We start from the raw sequence: 14,041 nt of genomic DNA, 5'->3' as shown, positions 1-14,041 counted from the left end.
AGCAAATATTTATGAGCAGTATAATGTGCATAAATCGTTTAACATGCGTTTAGTGTTTTTATAAGTACAATGTTATGTAATAAACAACACGTGATACCTAGGTATTGGTGTGGTTTGCCTATTTTATAAGGAAAGAGAGCAGCTCAAAATATGTAAGAAGACCTAGCAACTAAGCATATAAAAGCCATCTGAGAGATGCAACTTCTTACTAAAAAGAAAAGGAGTACTTACAGCACCTTAGAGACTAACACATTTATTTGAGCATAAGCTTTTGTGGGCTACTTCATCAGATGCATGTAGCCCACGAAAGTTTATGCTCAAATAAATTGGTTAGTCTCTAAGGTGCTGTAAGTACTCCTTTTCTTTTTGCAGATACAGACTAAGATGGCTGCTACTCTGAAACAAATTCTACTGTAATTCCATTGGCAAGAACCTACCCAGTGTGTCATGTACATTACGACTGTTAGATTATCTTGTTTACCAGCAGTTAATCTTGCTGTTAGAGATCAACAGTAAGTCCCTCCTCTTAGGCCCCAGAGAACTCAGCAGTTCCCACAGCCTCAAGCTACGATTTGTTCCACAAGGACTCCCTCAAAACCTATACACTGTATATAGTTTATTAATGTTAAAAGTTATGTTAGTCTTTTATTGTAAGTCAGGTTTGTGCCTCAAATTCCTTTTCATCTGGTAGTTTATTCAACTGCATGAGGAATTTAAATTGGGGCTTTAGGGGGAGAATTGAGTTCTATTCAATGCTCTTCTGCTGACTTGCTGTGTTACCTTGTGCCAGTCACTTACACTCAATGTCCGTTTTGACCTTGTGAAATGCGGACAGTAATATCCACTTTACAGGGGTGTTGTGAGGTCAAATTCACTTTGAGAGCCTTGATCCTTCTATCCTTGGATAGAAATGCAGAATATTGTTCACTGAAGCACTCTAGGAGGTTCCAGTAACATTTTGGTATAAATACACCTGAAGTGAGGCTAGTGTTCTCTGATGGAATTGGGGAAAGTTTTACGAAAGAAAAGACAGGTAAGTACAGGGAAAGAAATGGGTGTTTTCTCACTGAAACCCAGCTTCTACTGAGAGATTTGGAAGTGACACCTGACACCATGGAGACACAAAAGTTCACATGTACTCCTCCAGCACCAGTAAGGCAAGCTACAGGTGTTATTTTAAAAAATGAGCAATCCTCCTATACAAAGGAATTGAGGACCCTGAGCAAAAACCAGAGGTTTGGAAACTATGCAAGCTGTCATGGCTTCAATGCCCTCTGAAATTCCTTGTCTAAAATACATGAGAGCAGTAAGTACAAGTAAGTAGATTAAAGGAAAACCCACTTTGAAATGTAAATGTAATTAAATGTCACATTCTCTCTCCCCAAAATTAATTAAAAACTTAGAACCTCATTTTCTTTAACAATTTAACATGGATAGGAAGGAAACCTCACCTTTCTGTCAAGACAGATTGTTCCAGGAGGGTCATTTTCTAGTCCTTTCTTGCGTTCCTGAATAAAATAGAAGAATTGCAAATAAAGTCTGGGCGGGACAGCTGGAGGACCATAACATAGTAATTGGAGGTGAAAAGGTGGCAAGGGTACAGGACAGTCCTGGGCAGCAAAAGGCAGGTAGAAGCGGGGCAGGACAGGAGGTAAGGAAAGAGGGGTCAAGAGGCAACCATAAGCAGCAGGAGGTTAGGACAATGGTGGGTAGGGAATAGGGGAAGGTTCTAGAGGCAGGTTGCAAAGATAAATGGCCAGCAGATGGCAGGAAGCATAGGGACTGGATTGAGAAGGGGTGGTCAGCCTGAGGCCCTTGGGACTCCTAAGAATTGGCCTTGAGAACGAGTGTGTTAGTAATAAAATATATTTTTCTTCATAACTGAAAATGTGTTCCCTGCAAACTATTTTTCAGGAAGGGATGAGTGAAGAGCAAAGCAGCCTCTGAGCTCCTGCTCCTTTAAGAACAGAGAAAGCAGAGGGTTGGAGCCATGTAACCTTCTCAAGATTGGGAGGGGATTGGGGGCCAACCAACCATACAGCAGCTGATACAGAAGGCGCTGGGGCATCCAGGAGAGAGAATGAGTGGTGGCAAGAACCCTACAAAAACACGTAGAGTGCCTGTCATAAATATAAAGGGACGGGTAAACCTCTTTAAAATCCCTCCTGGCCAGAGGAAAAACCCTTTCACCTGTAAAAGGTTAAGAAGCTAGGATAACCTCGCTGGCACCTCACCAAAACGACCAATGAGGAGACAAGATACTTTCAAAAGCTGCAACAAGAAAAGGAGTATTTGTGGCACCTTAGAGACTAACCAATTTATTTGAGCATAAGCTTTTGTGAGCTACAGCTCACTTCATCGGATGCATCTGAAACCTTTCAAAAGCTGGGGGGAGGGAGAAACAAAGCCTCTCTCTCTGTCTGTGTGATGCTTTTGCCCAGGACAGAACAGGAATGGAGTCTTAGAACTTAGTAAGTAATCTAGCTAGATATGCGTTAGATTCTGATTCCTTTAAATGGCTGAGAAAATAAAATAAGCTGTGCTGAATGGAATGTAGATTCCTGTTTTTGTGTCTTTTTGTAACTTAAGGTTTTGCCTAGAGGGATTCTCTATGTTTTGAATCTAATTACCCTGTAAGGTATTTACCATCCTGATTTTACAGAGGTGATTCTTTTTACTTTTTCTTCTATTAAAATTTTTCTTTTAAGAATCTGATTGCTTTTTCATTGTTCTTAAGATCCAAGGGTTTGGGTCTGTGTTCACCTATGCAAATTAGTGAGGATTTTTATCAAGCCTTCCCTAGGAAAGGGGGTATAAGGGTTGGGAGGATTTGGGGGGGAAAGATGTTTCCAAATGGACTCTTTCCCAATAATATACTGGTTAGACGTTTGGTGGTGGCAGCGATAAAGTCCAAGGGCAAAAGGTAAAATAGTTTGTACTTTGGGGAAGTTTTAACCTAAGCTAGTAAAAGTACGCTTAGGAAGTTTTCATGCAGGTCCCCACATCTGTACCCTAGAGTTCAGAGTGGGGAAGGAACCTTGACAGTGCCCCTACTGTAATAGATCTTAGAAAGATTGTGGGGCCTTAGTCACTGACTTTAATTGATTTGCGGGGATTTTAGGGGTGGGGTGGATTTCCTGAGAAGCATGGCGGTTGGGGAGAGAAGAAGGGAGAGATTTGGGTGCTAGGTTATGTTTTTGGGATTGCTGGGATCGTGTTAAAGGAGGGAGGCTGAGTTCTTTAGGGCTGGTTGGAGGGAGGCAAGGGTGGGTGTTCCTGGGAAAGAAATAGTTTACTTCAGGAATTGTGAGTGAAGGTGATGGTTTCACAGGGGATGGATGGGGAAAGAAGGCAGAGCTGGGCATGTTTCTGTAGGATTGTGTGATTGGATGTGTATTCCGCACAGGTCCTGAGGGGGTTAATGTGGGTCTGAGAGGTCAATTAACATACCTGGGGGGTGGGGGGAGACAGCCAGGATTAATTGGTAATCCCCGGTGGGGAGCTGGATGGTAAGTATAGAGTCTGGAAGTTGGCTGTGGAAAGAGAATCTAGTCGCCCTCTGTGGGATAGAAGAGGTAGGAAGTGGTCTGGGAGTCAGTAAGGAGTCTGAAGAAGTAGACCTTAGCCGCTAACTATAGGGTGTCTGGGCTGGAACACAGACTGGAGGGAGGGCCTAGGTCTCCTACCAGCTACTGTGGCAGGTGGGGTGAAGTCTCCTGGATAAGGGGTGTAAGGACCACAAATCCCAGCGATAGAGGGAAGAGCTGCTATGAAGTTATTGGACTGTAGCTGGGTTGGGCTCTCTGTGTCCTGGAAGGGATGGACTCTAAAGTGTGACCTTGCTGGAAGCCCAAGTTGCAGGAAGAGAGACCACTGCAGAATGGAGTGGCTATTAGTGGGGAGACATCATATGGGGAGACAGCTGCTATGCCATGTCTGGCCATATGGAAGTGCTCCTGCAGTCAGTGAGCCCTTTTATAGAATCCCATTTTATATATATTTTATAGAATATCAGGGTTGGAAGGGACAAAAGCAGGGCTCTTAAAAAAAGTTATCCACTGCTTCACTCTCCAGACCCAGCTTCAACTGCTTAAAATCTAGTTTGGCACGGGGAACATGAGTGGGGAGTTGCTGTTATAGATTGCTCAATTTCTAAAGAATTTAAGGCAGAGTGAGAAGGGGGGTGGGGAGAATGGCAACTTTAAACTGTCCATCCCCTCCTACCTGTGGCTCTTTGAAATTTTGAAATAATCCTTTTGGTACGTGGCTCGAGGTGGTTGGACAACACAGGGTTATTGGAAGGTGAGCAACGGAGGGACAGATCAGCAAGAGGGCACTAGTAGGAAACAGACAGTTGAGAGCTAGGGTGTTGGATCATATTAAAGAAGTTCTGTATTAAAATCACAAATGAGTTTGATTCCCCAGAGTTCAAATTCCAGGGTATTACTAATTAAGAGGTCTCTTGGTTTTTGGTACTGTTTCTCTCCCTCTATGTGTGAAACTTGCAAGCTGCTAACTGTGTTAGTACATTCTAAGACAGAGTCTGTTCTCAAAGCAGTTCACAGAGAGAGAGACTCAAAACAATACTCTAACAACAGAAACAGCACCCAGAGACTCCCCACCCTTTTGTTGTATTAACAATTGTCATTAAAATAGAGATAGAGGATGTATGTGGATGGATGCTTGGTGTGGATAATAACTGAATGATCAGGGAGGTGCCAGCCTAAGAATCCAGTGTCCATCGGCTGAAGAAGGCGTCAAGTGGAAATAACCAGACGACCCCCCCCCCCCGGAGGGCAGACTGGAATCCACCCAACAGCCTCAAGGATGGGAGAACCAAAGAACAAGATAACATCTTGGAGCCATCAGGAATGTGCCGTCTGCTGATTGATTCAGCAACAGCATGATGAAGCAATTCCCATAGACTGGCATAGGAAGAAATTCCTATAAAAATAGACTCTAAAAAGTGAGAACTTTGGGGTCTGATTCTGCAAACCAACTTCCAGGAGCATCAGATGAGCATCTGACAAGGCCCTGCTCCCTCCTCATGTCCAGGCCACCTGGCCAGTGGCTTGGCATGAGCAACTCTAAGGCTGGTAACTATGATAACAACCTTGCAGAACCTGTGTGTGTGTGTGTGTGTGTGTGTGTGAATGAATGAATGAATGAATGAATGAATGAATGAGAGAATAAATTTGAGATTGAATGGAATGTTATAACTATAACTAACTGCTTACTATGATTCTTTCTGTATTCACAATAAATGTGGTATTTTGCCTTTTTCCCTTTAATAAGATCCTGCTGGTTTTTATTTTATTGGTACAACAAGGGCACTGGCAGGCAGGTGGGCAAGGAGAGGCAATCCTCAGGGGGGTAAGGTGTCAGGAAGAGCCAAGGATGGCAATCAGTCAGCAGGGTGCTAAGGTAGCAGCAGCAGAATAACAGGAGGAAGGAAATGTAACTGGTGGCTTCTTCATATAGTCTCTTGCTTAAAACAACAAAAAAAACCTTTCTTAACCTGTAGTTGTTTGTTTCTGCACAACTGGCTTTTTTGCCTTCCTCTCTTCATCCAGGGTGTGGAGGTTCCAAACTGAATGTTAGAAAACAGGAATGGTCAGGTAAGGTCTCCACCTGGGCCTCTCCAAAATATTGTCAGGGTTACAATAAAACACAAACCCCTCACTTAAGAAAACTGGGAAATGCTAAGTTAGGATCCCCCTTGCAAAAGGCCAAAACTAGATTTTTGCCGTTCCCAAAACTCAAACGTTGGGGAAACCAGGAAATCCACTTACTTGTTCTGTCGAATGTTTTGTCCCCATTTTTCTTACTTAGCCTTCACAGGCTTGTTAAACAAGGGAAAATGTGCTGCTCGGGAAGTGCGTGTGGCATGAGAGTGGTTCTAAGGGGCTGTTCTTCCAGGATTCAACCCTTGGTTCGGTGACTTGTGCTTTAACTTTTAAGTACCTAGCACTAAAAGTGACTCAGAGCAAGGCCTGTGGGGATGCAGATGGTTGGAAAATTCCCAAGAGGCTGTGATAGGTTATCTGTTTTTTGTGGGGTTTTTTTTTTGACAGTCAGCTGCCACCACTCTCCAGCCGCCCAGCTCTGAAGGCAACAGCTCAGAAGTAAGGGTGGCATCATGGGCAGTGGATGGAGCCCCCCACTGGGGAGGCTAGCCCCAGCTCCGCTCCTTCTGCCTGCCCCTTTCCCCAGAGCAGGAGCTCCAAGTCTGCCCCCCTCCTTGGCCGGAGGATTGCCGAGCTGGCCGGAGCCCCGAGACAGCCCCTCAGCTGCCCAGAGGAGCCCCCAGCCAGCCGCAGCCCCAAGCTCCCCTGCCCAGAGTCCTGGGCCAGCTGCAGCCACACTGCGTTTCCCCTCCCCAGACTCCAAGCCGCCTGGAGAAAAGCATGCATCCCTTTTCTCCCAAAGACGCTTTTGTTATGCCCCACGCAGGTTCCGGGACGGCTGAGGTGAGTACATCCTCAGCCACCCTGGAAACTGCATGGGGCATAATAAATCAAAAATTTCCCCCCAAAATCCTACAACCGGGGGTCCGGAGGCTGCGGAAGCCTCCCCTGGCCTATTATACCCACCACCCATGGGTGGAATGATATGATATTGCCACCCTTACTTCTGCACTGCTGCTGGCACGGTGCTGCCTTCAGAGCTGAGTGCCCAGCCAACAGCCGCTGCTCTCCAGCTGCCCAGCTCGGAAGGCAGCACATAAATAAGGGTGGCAATACCGCCACCCTCCTAAAATAACCTTGCAACCCCTTCCCCCGGCACACCTTCTTGTGTCAGGACCCCCAATTTGAGAAACGTTTGTCTCCCCATGAAATCTGTATAGTATAAGGTAAAAGCACACACACCAGATTTCACAGGGGGAGACCAGATTTCATGGTCTGTGACATGTTTTTCATGGCCATGAATTTGGTAGGGCCCTAGTTATTGAATTCTGGTTTATATCCTCCTGCATTAGCTTGTGAAGGCAGGAATTGCCACAAAACATCAATAGCTGGATTATGATAGCATACACTAACAATCATGATCCTCCACTTGTTGCATTCACGTGGCATCTGAGAACTTGTACTTCCAGTACATAGGTTTCTGCCTGTCAAGTTAGAGGTGTAGCTTCCCTAGACATGCCAGGGAATCAGTCTATAAACTCTGGTTTCAGAGTAGCAGCCGTGTTAGTCTGTATTCGCAAAAAGAAAAAGAGTACTTGTGGCACCTTAGAGACTAACCAATTTATTTGAGCATAAGCTTTCGTGCATCCGATGAAGTGAGCTGTAGCTCACGAAAGCTTATGCTCAAATAAATTGGTTAGTCTCTAAGGTGCCACAAGTACTCCTTTTCTTTCTATAAACACTGGAACAGACCTGATTCCATCCAGTGGAGGGCAGTAGTGCACTTACAAAAACACACTGCAAGATCTGCAGTGTGTTTCTTTTGGAGTATTCTTGTAACCAGCATTGTGCCCGTATTGCAATTCTATAATAATCAATTTTAATATTTTAATGTGTATTTATTTGTATTTAAGTCCCAGATGATGTTGTCGATGCTTAGAGAAGATCTACTGAAGGTGTTTGAAGAAGCCTGCTCTGTATCCTGCAATATCAACTTCATCTCCACTGAAGGAAGGAGGTTCCCAAATATACCAAAAAGATGGAGAGTAACATGAACTTTCACAGTAAAGTCTTTTACGTGTTATAACAGTTTGTAAAATAAGACGTGGTGTATGCAATGGTGCTGACTGTGTTAATGCAACATTACAGTGCTGCTCCACTCTGAGAAGTGATTCCTTGATAATTGCATTGTGGGTTCTATACATATTGGCTCTCAATATTTTTCATATCAAATGTGTTTAATAATGTGTGTGTATGTATAATATAATATATAGTTTTAATCTACTAGCCTTAGTAATTCACAATTCAAATTGGACTCAGTCAGCCTAGCTTCTTTCCTTGACATTCATTGAAAGCACTGAAAGATGGTCCGTAAGTAAAACTTTGCCCTCTGCTGCCCCTTTGCAGTCCTACTGTGTGTGAGATTAGTCAGGTGTAAATGATTTGGGCTTAATACACTGTTCTGCTGAGGATGCATAAAGAGAAATGGAATCAAGCTCATTGGTTGATTCTGCAGAGCTAGCAGGAGTAAAAAGTAGTAAAAATTTTAGTTTAGAGTAAAACTTTCAAAAACATTTAAGTCCCATTTTGAAAAGTAACATTCGCATTTAGAAGCCCATTGAAAGTCAATGGGACTTAGATTCTTAAGTGCCTTAGTCACTTCTGAAAATGGGACTAAGGCCTTGTCTACACTGCCACTTTACAGTGCTGCAACTCTCTCGCTCAGGGGTGTGAAAAAACTCTCCCCCCCACCCCGAGCCCTGCAAGTTTCAGCGCTGTAAAGTGGCAGTGTAGACAGTGCACCAGCGCTGGGAGCCATGCTCCCAGCACTGGTAGCTACTCCCCTCGTGGAGGTGGTTTTTTTACAGCGCTGGGAGAGCTCTCTCCCAGCGCTGGTGCCGCAGCTACACAACCACGTTAAAGCACTGCCATGTCAGAGCTTTAACGTTGCTAGTGAAGACATACCCTTAGTTTCCAAAGTGACTTAGGTGCTTTGAAAATGGCTTGTATTTAGTTTTAAGGATGCTGATGTCAATGATCATTCTTATATCTTGTTCCATAGTCTTAGTCCAAATCCAGTGAAAATTCTGTCTCCTCCCGAACCTGCCCTATGGATTGATAGTATCACTGCTCTGGTGGAAGGAAGCTGTTGTGGAAGGTCATGGAAGCCGAAGTGATCCCATGGATAGCTGAGAATGTCAGGACAGAGAATTTGAGTTGGACTCTGTATTCAGTGGGGAGCTAATACAGAGTGAAATACTGGGATGATGTGCTCATGGAGAGGCTATAGGGAAACACCCTCACCACAAAAAAGTGTGCCATGATCTGCAGATGGTTGGTATCTTGTTATAAGTAATATCCTTTGAGGAAAAGACTTTGCTGGATGTCACTATTTTTTTTTCTCTCTCTCCCCTCCCCCCACCCCCTTCCTGCTGAGTCATTGCATCAGTTTACAGATTCTTAATGCAGTGTTTGCTGGAAGGTTATCCTGAACTGCAACATATTCATGAAAGGCGTGATGAAAAGTGGAAAGAACTGGCCAGTATCCCAGAGGAAACATTTTGCCCTAGATGTAATATTATTGTCAGCTACTTCAGCCCCTTCTTAGTCTCCCTCAGGTGTGAAGTTGAACCTTCATGCATCTGGAAAATATTTCCCTTCTACTGAGCAATACCAGAGGGCAGGGCCTTGGAGGTTGATTTTCTGTTGGAGTAGCAATCAATGGCATGGAGTCTGGTTATCTTCGTAGGCAACTTGTTTACTTACAAAATATACAACATTCTTTGAACAGAGGGGGTCGCATATGGTATGTAGGCAAGATCCCTCTTTCAGGACTCTTAGCCCCAAACCAGTGCTTGCTTCCCAGGAAACAACTCTGTATCAAGAATTAACTCTAATTAGAGATATGAATACAGAGTATGAACTCTGTTGCTATTTGTAACAGCTCCTCCCCAAAGAAAATGTATGACAAAACTGACAATAATATAGCGTTTCTTCAGACCCTGTACCCTGTTCCCAGGTGAAGAAAACAAATTTGTAAGATTATGTGGAAGAGTGATATCTAGTTACTCCTGCCATAACAATATCTAATGTTGGACACAGGACAGCCTCCCCTTCTGTTGGCTGGAGATTTATGTTGTTGAATCTCCTGTATCTGAGTGCTCTGTGTCTGAAGAAAAAGGGAGGTGCAAGGTTTTATGAAGTATGCAGGCCACTGTTTTGACAACTGGACCTACATATTTATCCAAATTATGAGCTCAACTGTAAAAACTATGTAAAAGTTCATAAGATCTTACAATAACCTATAACAACAAATGTTGATGGGAAAAGGTCTGATAGGGAGACAGAATAACTAGATTAGTCTAAACAAAAAAGACCAAGTTGATATGATTCAAGGACTGTGTTGAGATTCTACTTGCTAAAAGCAAGAAATGTGGAGCCAGAAGTTAATGAGCTTATACTGGGCTTAATTGTTGAACAAAATAATGAGGGATGGGCTATTCCACCCATCACCCCCTTTTTAGTTCCTTAAAATAAATGTTTTTGTGGGGAAAGAACAAAAAGAACAGAGTGAAAGAACAGATGGAGACTACTGGAGTGAGCTTCACCATCTTGGCTGCCACCCGCATTGTCTCCTGGGCCCCCCTCTTCTTTGCCTTTGTACTGCGGGATGTCCTGACCTGAGAGAGGGACCCAGATGACATCACCACCCTGCTGGCCCCAGCTCAATCCCAAACACCACCAGGGATGAGCAGTTATTATTACCTTTAATACTAAAAGACTGTCAGATAAGGGGGCTTTTCCTTCTAAGATTGGACTTTAGCAGCAGCAATGACTCCAGCCCATTTCAACTAATTTCTCTCTTCCTCAAAAGGACCATTATTGCCATCTTTAATGCAATCTAGAAGACTGTCAAACAGGGAGTTTTTCCTTCTAAAAAACTGTCTGCAGCTAAAGATAAAGGGAACAAGGGCTGCTGTTTAAAATCAAAGCCCTATTTAACACTTTACATTTCGAATGCTTAGGCTGTTTTTCATTTTCCTCTGTATCTTTCAGAAAGGTTAAATGATGTTTAATGGTGTATTTGCCATGGTGCTAAGCAGGCTGAGGTCTCTGTATGCCAGTCCCCAGTCTTTGTTTCCAGTTTGATGTTGGACAGTGACTGGGTTATGTTAACACCTTTAGCTCAGTTATTCCATCTAAATTTATACAACATAACTCTCAAATTTTCTCCTGTTAGAACAAAAAAGTCTGGTTGTGGGAGCTTTCCAGTCACTTAAAATACCTTGAGTGTTTTTCATTTGAGGCCTTTCAGGAGTACTATGCTGAAGGAAAAGGGGTCAGAGCAGAGAGGGTTAATGTGGGAAAGTAGGTGGTTCTTTATCAACAATATCAACATATGAAGAGGCTACATGTGGGTGTTTTGGCTTATTTGTTGGGGTGTGGGAGAATGTAAGAGGGAATTAAAACAAACAATGTCAGGCTCCAGTGGCCAGAGTGTGCCCATGAGGATGAGATTGCAAGGTTGGGTTCTGTGTCTATGAAACTGTAAAACTTACTTAAAAAATTGTACATGGGATGTGCCCTGCCCAGCTCCCTCTTGCCTATCAAAAGCTGTGAAATAATCAGGTTGGGGGGAGAAAGACTCAGGTCTACACTACAAATGTATATTGGCACAGCTGTGCCGCTGTAGCACGTCTGGTGAAGATGGTTTAAACTGATGGGAGAGACTCTCCCATTAGCTTAATAAGTCCACCTCCACAAGGGGTGGTAACTATGTTGGCTGGAGAAGCTCTCCCACCAACATAACGCTGTCTACACAGTGTGTTAAGGTCAGTATAGTGATATTGAAGTAAGTATATAGTGTAGACCAAGCCTCAGACTTATTTGGAAGCAGTAGACTGTTTTGGAAGGAACTAGTAGATGAATCAAACTTGTAAACTAACAAATCTCTACAAAGAATGTATATGTTGCCCCTATTCTTAGTAAAGTCTAGTGAGAAGGTCTTCAGGAGTAGAAAAGAGACTGAAACTGGATGCCTATGTTATGGAGCTGAGAGACAGTTCTAGTCTTTCATATTTAAAATACTGGTAGCTACATAACTTCCTGGTATATAGGTTCCAAAAAACTTTGACTTTGGACTTGATTGGATGGAAATTAAAGGAATAGGTAAAAGCTATTAAAAATGACTTAGAGTTGGTTGAGTTATCTTTCCCCACAAGAAAGTACTTTCTAATTAGGAACTGGAAATCTATCCAAGTCCCCAGGAAAGAACGGCTAAGGTAACTGGCTGTAGGATCTAAATGGCATACTCTGTGCTATGACCTTGTGGGGGATCAGGAAGGATGACAGATGGAGAACACTGTATGAAATGGCTGAGAGCTTCCAGAGGCTACCAGACCATGGGGTATAAAATGGATTAATTACCTGACAAGATGTAATTGATTTTTCTTCCTAGGTAACAACTGAGTGTAAATTGACTAATAGCCATGTACTCATTTTCTCTATAAAACGTACCTGATTTTATAAAGGACACAGAACAAGATAAAGGAGAGGGGGAAAGTATAATGCAATTGTGTCAACTGGTGGAGCATCCTCACCCTGAATACTGAATTAAGGTTTTGTTACCTCTGGTCAAAATGACACACGAGAAAGAGAAAATAAACTAGCGATTCAGTGCAATATACTGTTCATGTGTGTAGTTGGGGGCAAGGAGAACTTTCATATGAGGAGAAATTAAGAAAATTGTATTTTATTTGGGGATAAAAGATCATACTAGAATATGACAGAGGTATATAGAATAGTTCCCATCATGCAAGAGCAAGGAGGCTCAACAAAACTGAGATGATAAATGGATGTTATTGTTTATGTACTGCAGCACTCTAGATGCTCTGTGTCAAACAAATGACTGCTTTGTTCCTGAGCTGAAGAGCTGACCATTTAAGACCCTCATTCTGCAATTGGATCCATGTGGGCAAACCTTTATGCCTGGCTGGAGCCTCATTGTGTTCACTGGCACTTGGCATGGGCATGGGGATCCATCCATGCAGGATCAAGGCCAATCCTATAAAATGCTGACTAGACCTGGCTTTAAAAATGTTTGTTTAAATTTGGGATTTTTTTTCTTTTGGTGGAAATCTGAAAACAAACAAAAAAGCTTCAGCCAAAATGGGAAATGCTGCTGTGATGCTTCATGGGAGCCGCAGTCTGGATAGTTCATGCTCCCATTCTCCTCTGTAGGCTGCACATCAGGAGAGACATAGTCCATCTGGTCAGCATGGCTCATAGAAGAGAATGAGGACACCAGGAAACTGAATTTTCATGAGGCATGGCAACAGCATTTCCAGAAGTGTGCACAAATGATGAAGTGACCTGGTATGACGTTTTTCATTATTTACTTTTGGGCTGTTATGCAACCTGTGTGTGGGTCTCTTCCCCCCCACCCCCCATGTCCCCAAAACAGATCATTTTTGAAAATTCAAAATGAAATAAGAAAAAAAATCAACTTTTGAGCTCTTCTTTTTCTTTTTTCTTTTCTCATCCTGAATAGAACTCAGAACCCACACAGACTGGTCAGTGTGCCTCACGGAACAGGTTTCTGAAGGTGGAGAGTGGGCTCTAGAATTTTCATTGGGAAGCTCTCCAATGCATGAGGGTACCATGAAAGGGGGAACGAAGTAAGGAGCAGATAGAGACAGGTGTGTCTAGCTTCTTAATTGTTAGACTAGTTTTCTGTGTACTGCTCCTTTAAATTTCTAGTTATCTGCCTGGGCAGTTGCCATGTTGTGACTTAGAATTGCCGCAACATAGAACAACAGAGATGGACACTGGTTTCTCTTATGGAGCCTTTACTCTTGTTCTTTCTTGGTTTTTGTTTTGGTATGAAAGATTCATTCACTCTCAGTATATGATCTGAAAAACAACAGACAAAAAAGACAGAGGGAAGTCTGGAAAATGGGAAGTAGAAGCTTGTGTGGGAGCCAGTGAGATCAGAGGTATGCTGAAGGTGGGGGCAGTATTATGAAGAACTTTCAAAGTCTGAGAAGCATGTAAGCTGCATAGAATTCTACAGGAAGCCAGCGGAGAAAATCAAAAAGATGTGGTCAGAGGAAGCTTATTTAGATTTATAATTATTAAAGAGTGCCTATCTGAGGCTCTGGGCTCCCTAATACTTATACAATATAATGAAAACCTAGCAACCCTGAAATCATTCAACCAGGAACTCAGCCAGCCCCCTGTAGAAACTCCTTTTATTTGCTTCCCATGATGATAAATGGGTGGAAAGGAAACATTTTTTTTAATTCAACAGATCTTTTGGAGCTATATTATCATGGGGCACTATTGATGCAAATAATTGTAGACCTCAGTCCACCAGATCACCTAAGCACATGCATAATTTTAATGATGTGAGTAAC

The 14,041-nt window shown here is 43.0% G+C and overlaps 1 long non-coding RNA gene across 1 annotated transcript in view; it reads left to right on the top strand.

Annotated features, from left to right (window-relative positions):
* Nucleotides 1-14,041, top strand: part of LOC140912991 (uncharacterized) — a 14,761-nt gene extending 720 nt beyond the window's left edge. Inside the window, exons 2-5 of the long non-coding RNA XR_012159433.1 lie at nt 7,541-7,690; nt 8,689-8,960; nt 13,177-13,324; nt 13,515-14,041. This is a non-coding gene — a long non-coding RNA (uncharacterized lncRNA). The remainder of the gene's footprint in view (nt 1-7,540; nt 7,691-8,688; nt 8,961-13,176; nt 13,325-13,514) is intronic.

Source organism: Lepidochelys kempii, chromosome 6 (assembly GCF_965140265.1).
Source record: "Lepidochelys kempii isolate rLepKem1 chromosome 6, rLepKem1.hap2, whole genome shotgun sequence".
Taxonomy (NCBI): domain Eukaryota; kingdom Metazoa; phylum Chordata; order Testudines; family Cheloniidae; genus Lepidochelys; species Lepidochelys kempii.
Note: the sequence above shows the minus strand (reverse complement) of the source record. Positions and strands in the feature narration are given on the sequence as shown.